The 10,069-nt window shown below is 49.4% G+C and overlaps 1 long non-coding RNA gene across 1 annotated transcript; it reads left to right on the forward strand.

The window, feature by feature from the left end:
- The first annotated feature begins 39 nt into the window (after positions 1-39).
- On the forward strand, positions 40-6,947 carry LOC140684509 (uncharacterized). The gene is made up of 2 exons (XR_012056875.1): positions 40-1,080; positions 6,780-6,947. It is a non-coding gene; the product is annotated as an uncharacterized lncRNA (long non-coding RNA).
- Positions 6,948-10,069: the final 3,122 nt, after the last annotated feature.

Consider the following 10,069-nt stretch of genomic DNA (forward strand, 5'->3'; position numbering starts at 1 on the left):
TAGAGCTCCCCTCGGGCGTGATGCGGGTGGTACGTGCCGGGTTGGTGTACCCCCCCCTCTCCGGGACGGTGGTACGTGCCGAGCGCGGGGAGGTTCCGGTCCCCCCCCCTGGGCCGAGGGCAGTGGTTGGTGCCGCTGAGGGGAGCGGCCATTGGGATCGGGAATGGGAACGGAATGTGCCATTGGGAATGTCCCATTGGGAACCGGGAATGTCCCATTGGGAACCGGGAATGTCCCGCTGGGATCGGGAATGGGAACCGGAATGTCCCATTGGGAATGTCCCGCTGGGATCGGGAATGGGAACCGGAATGTCCCATTGGGAATGTCCCGCTGGGATCGGGAATGGGAACCGGAATGTCCCATTGGGAATGTCCCATTGTGAACTGGGAATGGGAACCAGAATGTCCCACTGGGAACCGGGAATGTCCCGCTGGGATCGGGAATGGGAACCGGAATGTCCCATTGGGAATGTCCCATTGGGAACCGGGAATGTCCCGCTGGGATCGGGAATGGGAACCGGAATGTCCCATTGGGAACCGGAATGTCCCATTGGGAATGTCCCATTGGGAACCGGGAATGTCCCGCTGGGATCGGGAATGGGAACCGGAATGTCCCGCTGGGATTGGGAATGTCCCATTGGGAACCAGGAATGTCCCGTTGGGAATCAGGAGTGTCACACCAGGATCGGGAATGTCCCTCTGGGATCGGGAATGTCCCACTGGCATCGGGACGCGCTCCAGGAGCTCTGGCAGCCTCAGCTTCTCTGGGAATTCCAGCCCACCCTCCCAGCCAGAATTCCCAATTCCCAAAATCCCTCCCAGCCAGGAATTCCCAGTTCTGTGGGATAAATGAATTTAAGTGGGGACTCCAAAGGGGAACGGTTTGGGATATCCAGGGAATGATCTCTGCCCCCTTGGCATGTTTATTTATCCGTGGTTTTTTTTGTGTTTTTCCAGAAATTTTGATAGAGCATCCAATCCTTCACTCTTCTTCCTGATCCTGGAGGAAACTTCTGCTTTTTAACCTGGATTTTCAGGCAGGATTTGTAGGAAATACAGAACTCCAAAATTAAAAAAAATTGTAATACAAATTCTGAAATAGAGTCTTTTGAAATAAAAATTCTGAAATACAAACTCTGAATTGCAGATTCTGAAAATAGAAATTCTGAAATAAAAATTCTGAATTGCAGATTCTGAAAATAGAAATTCTGAAATAAAAAATCTGAAATAAAAATTCGGAATTGCAGATTCTGAAAATAGAAATTCTGAAATAAAAATTCTGAAATAAAAAATCGGAGCCAAAAGTTCTGAAATAGAGAACTTTGAAATGTAAATTTGAAAACGCAAACTCTGAGATAAAAACCCCGAGACACAAATTTTGAAATACAAATTCAGGAATAAAAACCTCTGAAATAAAAACTGAAGTAAAAATTCTGAAATAAAAGGAACACAAATTATGAAATAAAACCCCTGAAATTTAAATTCTGCAACGCAAATTCTGAACTATGGAATTCTGGAATATAAGATATTTGGGATAATGAGCTCTGGAATTCCATTTCCATGGAATTTTACCTGTTAGCTGGAATATATTGAACCAGTGATCTTTAATTTTATTCCTGTAAACTCAATATAAAATTGCTCTCGGGTGTTTCCCAGGATTTCTTGTGGAAAGGCAGAGAATTCCAGGCAAATTCCTGGAGCGGCCAGCAGGGAGAGGGCTCGCACCGGGAATCTCGGCCTTGTCCCGGAATCCTGAGTCAGGACAGAAAGGAGAGCACTTGGAAATGGATTTTTCATTTCCCATCCCTCTGGAATTCTGGCATTCCCGGGAAAACGCGGTTTGGCTGCCGGAGGCGGGAGCGGGGGGTTCTGTGGGCACAGCGGCGCTCCAGGAGAGCGGAGCTGCGGCTCCAGCCCCGCCGGGGAACCGCGCTCAGCTCGGGGCATTCCCAAAGCCGGGATCCATCCAGTGGGATCCAGTGGGACCCATCCAGTGGGACCCATGCAACAGGATCCAGTGGGATCCATACAACAGGATCCAGTGGGATCCATCCAACAGGATCCATCCCACAGGATCCGTCCAGCGGGATCCATCCAATGGGATCCAACAGGATCCATCCCACGGGATCCATGCAACGGGATGCATCCAATGGGATCCAGCGGGACCATCCAGTGGGACCCATGCAGCAGGATCCATGCAACAGGATCCACTGGGATTCCATTCTGTGGGATTCCACCCAGTGGGATCTGTCCAGCAGGATCCGTCCAGCGGGATCCATCCAATGGGATCCAGTGGGATCCATCCAGTGGGATCCATGCAACAGGATCCAGTGGGATTCCATTCTGTGGGATTCGATCCTGTGGGATTCGATCCTGTGGGATTCCATCCAGCAGGATCCATGCAACAGGATCCATGCCACAGGATCCAGTGGGATTCCATTCAGTGGGATTTGATCCTGTGGGATTCCACCCCATGGGATCCACCCAGTGGGATCCATCCAGTGGGATCCATGCAACAGGATCTACTGGGATTCAATTCAGTGGGATTCGATCCTGTGGGATTCCACCCAGTGGGATCCACCCAGCAGGATCCATCCAGCGGGATCCATCCAGTGGGATCCAGCAGGATCCATGCAATGGGATCCAGCAGGATTCGATGCAGTTGGATCTAGTGGGATGCATCCAGTGGGATCTATCCAGTGGGATCCCATGGTATTCCATCCAGTGGGATCCCGTGGGATTCGATCCAATGGGATCCAGCAGGATTCTATCCAGCAGGATCCATCCAGCAGGATCCAGCAGGATTCCATCCAGTGGGAGCCAATGGGATTCAATGCAATGGAATCCAGCAGGATCCATCCAGTGGGATCCAGTGGGATTTCATCCAGTGGGATCCAGTGGGATCCATCCAGTGGTACCCAGCGAGATCCATCCAGTGGGATCCAGCAGAATTCAATCCAGTGGGATCCACCTGGATCCATCCAGTGGGATTCACTGCAATGGGATCCAGCTGGATTCAATCCAATGGGATCCAGCAGAATTCAATGCAATGGGATCCAGCTGGATCCATCCAGTGGGATTCACTGCAATGGGATCCAGCGGGATTTGCTCCAGTGGGATCCAGGGGGATTCCATCCCGTGGGATCCAGCGGGGGGAAGCTGCAGCTGCCTTCCCTCTGGGCTGGTTTTTCCCGGCAGCTCCGCCTCCAGCAGATTTAGCTGGTTGTTTTTTTGGTTGGTTGGGGTTTTTTTCCATTAGAGCTCATAATTTATTTAGGAATTGCAGTGATTTGGGGTTTTTAAGTGGTTCTGTGGGGAGGGCGGGGCTCTCCTGTCCTTTAAGGAGTGTCAGGATGTCTGAATCCATGGATTCAGCGCCTCACCCTTTGGAAAGAAACTGCAGGGAGCTTTTCACCGTATCCCTCAAGTATTTTTTGCAATTATTTCTTCCTCTGATAAACTTGTTTTTCATTCTTTAGCTCATGAAAATCAAATTTCCCAGCAGTGAATTTTCCTTATAAATTTCCTGTGGGATTGGGTTTTCTGGATGCTGCAGTATTCCCTATGGGAATGTGTTATCCCAGGCGTGTTCTGCACCCACTTTTCATCCCAGAAAACATCAGGCCACAGCTGGATTGTCACCAGCCCAGTGCAGGGAAAAGTCAAAAGACTAAATCCAGCTTCTTTTCCTGGAAAGAAAGTCTGAATCTGAGGATTAATAATTCCTAGGGGATGTTTCATGTGATGGAAAGAGTGGGAATTCCTCTGGAAATGAGGTGTCACCTCTGGAGGGGTCTGGAATGTCCCTGGAGTCCATTCAGGAGATCTATTTGAGGGAATCTGGGAGCCTGGAAAACTCAGGATCTGGGGAATTCCTCTTTTTAACAGCTCAGGAAGGTGAGAATTTGAGGAATGGGCACCATGAGGAGCAGCACATCCCAAATCCAGCGCCAGAGGAAGGTTGGGAGGCAGGTGGAGCAAATCCAGGGCAAAATGCAAAGGAAAAGATGTGGGAATTCAAAAAATAAATTGACATTCCCCTTGGATACCTCCTGGCTTACAGGAATTCTCACTCCCAGAGGGATCATTTGGACTTTGTACAATAACTGTCGGACTTTTCCCACCTGATTTGCCCTCCAGGAGAATCTCAGTTAAACCCCACCTCACGTGCCTAATCCCAGATTTCGGTGGTTAACAAGGGATTTGATCCTAAAGAATTGTGGCTCCCACCCTATTGTTTCCATCTGCTTGTTGTTTTTTCCATAAAAATCACGCCCTGGAGCAGAGATCAGTAATATTTCTGCCTTGATCCCGCTACTGCGTAGCTGATGAATTCATGGATTTAGGGCAAATAATCCCGATTTCATTACCAGCAAGTGCTAGAAATAAAAACGGGCTCCGGACTATTGGTGGAAAAACAAATCCCGGAGTCGTAAGAGAGGATTAAAATTGGAAAGATAAAAAATCTCTCCAGAGAAATGTTCAAAAGCCAGGAGAGTGGTGACAGCTGCTTCCCAGAATCCAGCTCTCCAGCAGCACTTGGGAGCCTTTGGATACGGGAAATAAAAGTGGGAAGAGGTGGGGGAGCAGCGTGTGGAGAAATCCCAATAAAACAGCTCTGGATGAGCTGGAATTGCTGTTTTCCCAGTTTGGAGCTGTCTGGGATGTGCCCTAAGGAGCCTCATGAGGCTGAATATAAGTGTGGGGATAAAGCTTAAGGGGAACTGAGCCACAGTTAATTCCCAAACCCCGGGAAAAGGAGTGGGATACTCCCTGCTCCTGGGATGGGATCTTCCCCATTAGGAGGGGAAACAAAGGCAGCTTTTCCAGGGAATATCCAGAGGAATGGGATAACAGCCACTCCCTGCTCCTGGGAATGGGATCTTCCCCATTAGGAGGGAAAACAAAGGTGGCTTTTCCAGGGAATATCCAGAGGAATGGGATAACAGCCACTCCCTGCTCCTGGGATTGGATCTTCCCCATTAGGAGGGAAAACAAAAGTGGTTTTTCCAGGGAATATGAAGTGGGATCAAAGAGTCAGAATAAACAGCCTGAGGGGGGATTTTTGGGAATAGCTGTGGGCATCTGCTCCACATCCAGGTGTGGCCACTCCCTCAGGAAGGCAAATTCTTAGTGAATAATCCTCTGGGATGGTTTCCCCCCCTTATTCTTTTTTCCCCTTTTTCTTCTTTTACTAAACTTACTCCACTTGTAGAATACATTCCACAGAATCCCAGACTGGTTTGGGATAAAACCTTAAATCCCATCCCATGGAACATGGCAGGGACACCTCCCACTGTCCCAGGCTGCTCCAGCCTGGCCTGGGACACCTCCAGGGATCCAGGGCAGCCCCAGATGCTCTGGGAATTCCAGCCCAGCCAGGAATTCCCAATTCCCAATCTCCCACCCATTTCCTGGTTCCTGTCCCTCCATCCCTTGTCCCCAGTCCCTCTCCAGCTCTCCTGGAGCCCTTCAGGTCACCTTTAGGTCACCTCTGAGCTCCCCTCCTCCAGGCCGAGTTCCTGAGGAAGTTTTCAATTCATTAACCGTGTTTAAAGGCATTGGATATAATTGGATTTTTTAATTTGGATGCAAAATGCAATTACAGCACGTTGTGTTTCCATCCTGGCAGTGCCTGTGCCCGTGAGCTGAATTTGGAAAGGGATGGAGGGACAGGAGCCAGGGAATGGTTCCCATTTCCAGAGGGCAGGGATGGGTGGGAGATTGGGAATTGGGAATTCCTGGAATTCCCAGAGCTGCTGGGGCTGCCCCTGGATCCCTGGAGGTGTCCCAGGCCAGGCTGGGGCACCCTGGGATGGTGGAAGTGTCCAACACAAAACTGGAATATTTATCTTCCACACAGCAGAATTCCAACCCCCTGGGATATTTTCTGATTTTCTTGATATTATTTTCATGCTGGTTTGGAGAGGCAGGGAAAAGCAGACAAAACCAATTTACAATTAAAATGCGATGAAATACAGTAATTTTTCCTCACTTCTCCTTCTGTTTAACTTCCACCTGATACAAATCAGCAATTTTGGGTTCCTATATTCAAACCCTTGGGCTTGGTGATATTTGTACAGCTCTGTTTTATTTTCTAACCCCGCAGGTACTGAGTTATTTAAGAATTTTTATTGGATTCAGTGAAAACAGGATTGCTTTTCTATCTGATTTTAGGAGTTTCTCTTCCCTATGGTTTTTATAAATCCTGCAGTTATAATTCCATGCCAGACATTTGCAGCCAGGAGTAAACTCCAAAATTAATTGCACCAAGGATACAAAATGGTTTGAACAAACCGACAAAGACTAAAATTGCTGCTGTGTTATTTTACAATTAAATTTTATATATTTTAGCATTGTTTAGAATTTAATTGCAGATTTAAAGACTACATAATCGCAGAAGGAAATATAAGGAGAGGTTTTCTCCTTACAAATGATACAAACCCACTTTTCCTGGAGTGTTTTTCCCAGGAAAATCAAGTCTCTAGTCGTGTGTGGAATTTCATTTGTCTCACTTAATTTCCTTCATAAAAATCACGAGGGAAAAAATGTGGCTCTGAGAAATAGAAACCGGTTGTGCATCAGGATTAAATTGAGGAGGAACGTTCCCTGTAAGAAAAGCAGGATTTTAAGGAATTATGTATCCAGGGATGCCTGAGGATGAGCCATTCTCTTAGAAACCACAGCTGCAGTGGCAGCAGGTGTTTGTGTGACTGACAGCCCCCATTAAAAATGTATAAAAATACGTTTTAATTGGCCTCAAAATGTGTTTTATTCCAGCAGGTGCTGTCTGTGGGAGAGCTCAGCGGGTTCTCAAAGCAGGCCTGTCCCCTTCCTCCTCCAGCTGTTGGTGTCAAAACACCAGGAAAACAAATTCCTGCTCTCCTTTCAAGTCTCTTCACCCCCAGGATTTGAGGAATTTCAAATAAATGCATTTAAAAGTTAAAATGAGTCTGCAGAGCCTGGTTGGGTTGTTGAAATAATTCAATAAAATGGCTTTGCAGCTCAGCTGTTGGCACCCGGCAGGGCAGAGCTGAGGGTGGAGTGGGGATGGAGCTGGAATTTCTCCACCTGGGATGCAGCTGGAATTTTTCCCCTGTGTGCCAGGGGTGGGTGGGGAATTCCTCCATCTGCCTGTCTGGAAGTGCAAAGCTGGAGCTTCCCAACAGAGAATCCCAGGATCCCTGAGGCTGGAAAAGCCCTCCAAGGTCATGGAGTCCCATCAGCTGTGCCTGACCCCCACCCAGAGCCCTGAGTGCCACCTCCAGAATTCCTGGGACACCTCCAGGGATGGGCACCCCAAACCTCCCTGGGCAGTGCCAATCCCCGAGCCCCTTTCCATGGGGAAATTCCTGCTGGTTCCACCCTGAGCTCCCCTGGGCCAGCCTGAGGCCGTTCCCTCTGCTCCTGGCCCTGTTCCCTGGGATGATCCCAAATCCCCTCGGCTGTCAGGGAATTCCAGAGAGGGAAAAGATCCCTGGGGATCCTCCTTTGCTCCAGGCTGAGCCCCTTCCCAGCTCCCTCAGGGATTCTCCAGCCCCTTCCCAACTCCCTCAGGGATTCTCTGTTCCCTTCCCAGCTCCATCAAGAATTCTCCAGCCCCTTCCCAGCTCCCTCAGGAATTCCCCAGTCCCTTCCCAGCTCCCTCAGGAATTCTCCAGCCCCTTCCCATTTCCCTCAGGAATTCTCCAGCCCCTTCCCAGCTCCCTCAGGGATTCTCCAACCCCTTCCCAGCTCCCTCAGGAATTCTCCAGCCCCTTCCCAGCTCCGTTCCCTTCCCTGGACACTCTCTCACCCCTCAGGGTCCCTGTTGTCCTGAGGGTCCCAGAACTGTCCCCAGCCCTGGAGGAGGTTCCCAAGGTTCAGATCCCAGCCTGTTCCTGATGGACAAAGCCCTCCCTGACCCAGACTTGCCCCTTTTCCACGGGCAGGATCAGGTTTTCCCGAGAGCTTTCCGATTTCTCTCAGCACCCCTGGCTGGAAGCACAGGGCAGTGGCTGAGATCCAATTCCGTGCCACTGAGGGAGTGTTGAGAGTTGCCACAGTTGTGCTCGGGTGGCCTCATCCCTTCTCCTCCTTTTTTCCTCCTCTGTGTGGATTGAAATCTGACCTTCCAGCCCTCGTCATTCCCTGCAGCTTCATCCCCCCGATGGCTCCCAAAAACCTTCACCCTGAGGAGCTGATTCACAATTTCTTTATTCCACTGTGTGAGTCCCAGAGCACACCCAGCATCCCCAGGGGATTTTTTTCTTTCTTTTTTTTTTTTCTTTTTTGAAAGTTTATTTTTAGCTTTCCCAAATAATTCCCAGATTTGGATTAGATTTCCCTCCGTGGAGCAATTTCGGGCCGTTGGTTTGTGCTCAGCGTCTGTCACTGCCACCGGTGACCTACAAAAGGCAGGTGATGATATCCCAAGGATGAATTATTCAGCTGCTCTCGCACTCTGGAGATCCAGGAGAGGCTCTGGAAATCCACCCTGAGCCTTTGATCCCGTCCTTCCTCCCCTTCTGGCACTTGGCCTCAGCTGCCTTTGGGGAATGGGCTGCTGGAGGGGGGTGAGACCATGGAGGAGGAGGAGGAGGAGGGACAGAGAGGGAAAAAAGTGATTTAAGGAATGATGCTCGAGGATCAAATAATAGAATTGTTCAGTTGGCAACATCCTCTGAGATCTTTGAGTTCAACATTCCCAGCACTGCCCTGTCCCCAGTGCCACATGCACAGGGCTGGGAAATCCCTGCAGGGATGGGGATTCCACCTGAGCCCCTTTCCATGAAGGAATTTCCCCAAAATCCACTCTGAGCTCCCCTGAGCCAGCCTGAGGCTGTTCCCTCTCCTCCTGTCCCTGTTCCCTGGGATGATCCCAAATCCCCCCGGCTGTCCCCTCCTGGCAGGGAATTGCAGAGAGGGAAAAGATCCCTGGGGATCCTCCTTTGCTCCAGGCTGAGCCCCTCTCCAGCTCCCTCAGGGATTCTCCAGCCCCTTCCCAGCTCCCTCAGGAACTCTCCAGCCCCTCTCCAGCTCCCTCAGGAATTCCCCAGCCCCTTCCCAGCTCCCTCAGGAATTCTCCAACCCCTTCCCAGCTCCCTCAGGAATTCTCTGTTCCCTTCCCATCTCCATCAGGAATTCTCCAGCCCCTTCCCAGCTCCCTCAGGGATTCTCCAGCCCCTTCCCAGCTCCCTCAGGGATTCTCCAGCCCCTTCCCAGCTCCCTCAGGGATTCTCCAGCCCCTTCCCAGCTCCCTCAGGAATTCTCCAGCCCCTTCCCAGCTCCCTCAGGAATTCTCCAGCCCCTTCCCAGCTCCATGGCTGCACACAGAGTTTCTGCTCACTCCTTGGATTACAATGGGTCTTGGAAAAAAGGGATTTTGGAAAGGAATAAAAGAAGAACAATGGGAAAAGGGAAAACAGCAGCACTACATCGATAAGTGCAGATTTCCACAAACCATAAAAACTAAATTCTGTAAAATCTGCTGCCATAAATCCATGGACTGGGATTAAACTTGACACTTCGTTGTCAGTCAGTGATAGACCCTGTGGAAAGAACCAAGTGTGGGAGCAAAAAAAAATGTTTTTCCAGGAGAATATTCCTCTTAAACCGTTCTCTGTAATGTACAATTCCTTTAGGTTTTGTAGGATTCCTAAAACTCACCTCGAGGTTTTTTTGTTTTTTTTTTTTTCTCTTGGATACAGGACCTCTGGCCTGGTTTAATTCCTTTTTTTGGGGTGAATTTCTGAGAACAAACAAACTGTCCTGGAAAGCTGCAGTTTAAGCAAACTCTATTTTAGTTAATTTATTCATCAACACAACTCTGCAAACGAGCTGAGAATTCCGTGTTCCTTCAGCTTTTCCAAGGGGTGGCCCCTATTCCTGCTTTCAGCCGTGAAATCTTGTGGAGGTTTATTTAGAGGCACTGAGTTATTTTTTAGGCAATAAAGGAAATGCCAGGCAATTCCAGTGCAAAATCTTGAATAAAATGAGAAAATTGGGAAAGGCAGTGCTGTGGAGAGATGGAAATCTTACCCTGCTCCCAACAGGTGGATACAGGTGCCCAGCAGCAGGAAAACCTTTTG

This window comes from Taeniopygia guttata, chromosome 7 (assembly GCF_048771995.1).
Source record: "Taeniopygia guttata chromosome 7, bTaeGut7.mat, whole genome shotgun sequence".
In the NCBI taxonomy this organism is placed as follows: Eukaryota; Metazoa; Chordata; class Aves; order Passeriformes; family Estrildidae; genus Taeniopygia; species Taeniopygia guttata.